This window comes from Castanea sativa, chromosome 6, assembly GCF_040712315.1.
Source record: "Castanea sativa cultivar Marrone di Chiusa Pesio chromosome 6, ASM4071231v1".
Taxonomy (NCBI): Eukaryota; Viridiplantae; Streptophyta; class Magnoliopsida; order Fagales; family Fagaceae; genus Castanea; species Castanea sativa.
In genome coordinates, this window is record NC_134018.1 from 32,000,007 (window position 1) to 32,003,040 (window position 3,034).

Sequence of the window (3,034 nt, forward strand, 5' to 3'; positions counted from 1 at the left end):
TTCCATGCGTTAAGTGAGGATCAACATGTTGAGAATTGATGTTCATGACCATGTCTAAATCATTCTTTTTTCCTTTAATTTTTTTTTTATAGAATTTCTTATACAATTTCATTAACAAATTATTTGTCTAAGATCTTACAGATCAAAGTGGATTTCAAATTCATGTATAGTACAAGTGGTATTTTAAAAGGCACGCTCTAATCTCCCACAAAAAATTTTTATTGATGTTGAAATCATTAATGATAGATTTTACAAAAATAAAAAAGTCTCTACATGCATGCATTCAAAACTTTTAAAAATATCATAGGTTTGCAAGATACACAAATCATTTACCTTTCATGGGCTTTTCTTTTTCCTCCATCCTTTTCTTGTTTGAATCATGATTCTATAAAAATTGCAAATTTCTACGTAATGATTTTTCTTAGGACATATGTGATTCATGTTAGGAACATATGTGATTCATGTTAGGAACATATGTGATTCATTTTAGGAACATATGTCATCACGTATTGGATAATTCTTTGATAAAACACACTTTACTTGTAATTGGGTAGATCTAGGATGTGTTTAATGCTTCAAGGAATAAGGTTTCAAGTTCAAGTGTTAAAGCCATGCAAATCTGTCCAAGAATCAAGTGATGAAGTGCTGGTTTTTAAAGCTCGATAACTAGCTCAACAGCTAGTATCTATTGAGATTTAAAAAGCTGTCTAAGCCTGAAGCTTGACAATTGCTTGACAGTTGCTCGACATATAGGGTATCTATCGAGAATTATGAAAATCAGATTTTTAATTATGATTTCATTCCAATCCGTGAGTATGTGTTTTGGCTTTATGTTAAGGACACATTTTATGTAATTGGCTAGTCCTTTGAAAAAACAGACTTTACTTGTAATTAGGTAGATCTAGGATGTGTTTAATACTTCAAAGAACAAGAGTTCAAGTCTAGTATTGAAGCCATGCAAATCTGTCCAAGAAACAAGTGAAGAAGTACTGATTCATTAAAGCTCGATAGCTGTTCGACAAATAGCTATCTATCAAGGTATAATGAGGCTCAATAGATACTATCTATCGAGGTATCTATCAAGGTTACAGAAATTTAAATTTTCAGATTTAATTTTCGACCCATGTTTATATATTTGCGTAGAGTTTCTTTTCTCACAACCCTAGACATATATAAGGATTATTTTAGAGGGCGCCACATATGAGAATAAAAAAGAGAACATATGCAAAAGATGATCGATGCCTTATTCTCTCAGAAAGAAGCTATTGCGTCTTTGCACCTTAGGGTTTTATAACCAAGTACTTCTTGATCTTCATTGTTGATGAAGTGAAGAACTTTGCGGCCAATATTTTTCTTCCTCAAGTTGGTGAGTGAGTCGCGTACGGGGATTCGTGCAAAGGAGTTAGTCACATACTGGGATCTGTGCATCAAAGGATGACGTTCATATATTGAAGAGTTCAGAGGTTTTGAAGCGGTAGAAGGTTTCTGTTATGAGTTCATCTACGGGGATTGTAGAGTTTAGGGACAAAGGTTTTGTACTAGATTTGAAACTTCTTTTAACTATAGTGAATTACTTTTTGGGAAGGTTTTCCTCCAGGTTTTTTACTGTGAAACTAGTTTGTTTTATTGGTTTTCCTGGGTCATCTATCTTGTCTTATTTACTTTTCCACTGCATATGATATTGACATGATATTGATATTTATTTGTTTTAACAAGTTTTATTCATAATAAATCTAATTAACAACTTGGGTTTAAAACTTGTTAATTCTATCAACCGGGGTCTAAATTTCCCAACACTTTATTTTCTTACAATCCTAAACATATATAAGGATTATTTTAAGGGCCGTCACAAAGAGCACTGTTGCATGAGTGTGAAGCAAAGAGTTGTTCATGCAAATTGTCATCGAAAACCTAGTTTGCCCTAGTTCTTCTTGAAGAAGCTGCTGTGTTTATACACCGTAGGGTTTTGTAACCAAGCAACTTTGTGATCTTCATCATGTGATGAACTGAAGAACTTTGCAGCCAACACCCTTCTCAAATTAGTGATTAAGTCACATACTGGGATCTGCGCATCTATCGGTTAGTCACGTACTAGGAGCCGTACATTAAAAGGAGAGATTGTCACTACAGAACAATTTCAATTGGGTATTGGGATAGGGGTTCAATTGTAGGTTGGTATAAGGTATTGAGATTCCTTTACTTGTAACCGCTTGTTGTGATAATAGTGAATTCTCGAGAATGGTGACCTTAAAATCACTCGGTGGGGCTTTTGCCTTGGAGGTTTTCCCCATTCGAAAACAAATCACCTTGTCAACTTTATTGTCTGCTGCATTTTATTTAGTTGGTGATTTGTTTATGCTACCACATATATTGCATGTTAATTTAATTAATTAATAAACTTGGCTAATTAATTAATTCATTCATCACAAGGGGTCAATATATTCTTAGCCTATCAATTTTTATTCTCTCCTCCAAGAATGTAAATTTTTTTTTTGAAAAATTTAAGAATATTTTAGTTGATGTTGTTTTTTTCTTTGATAAATATTTTAGTTGAAGCTGAGTCTTAATTTTGTATCGTATTAATCATGACACTAATATGAAGTATTGTTACTTAAATAGTAAATGCCTTGTAGGGTTTAAAGTGATAAAAAAATTATGAATATTTTAATGGCCAATTCTAGATGTTTACATAATTTTATTAAGATGTTGGGATTAATTAAACACTAATTTGTTGTAAATTTTTCTATATAAATCAAGTAAAGGTAGGAAGAGATGAGTCCATTGACAAAAGTTTGTTCTTTTTGTATCTTATCATTATAATTACAATTTGTATATTAATGTGAAAAAATTAAGATAAAGAAAGTATTGACATTTAAAATATAGAAAAACCTTTAAACATGAGCAAAAGGGCTATTATGTACATTGTAGCTCATTTATTTTATTGGACAAAAGCATTAGTTTGACGAGCATTCAAATTGGGTTATGTTTTTAAACCTAATTTTCTAATGATATAAATAATTTCCAATCACATTAG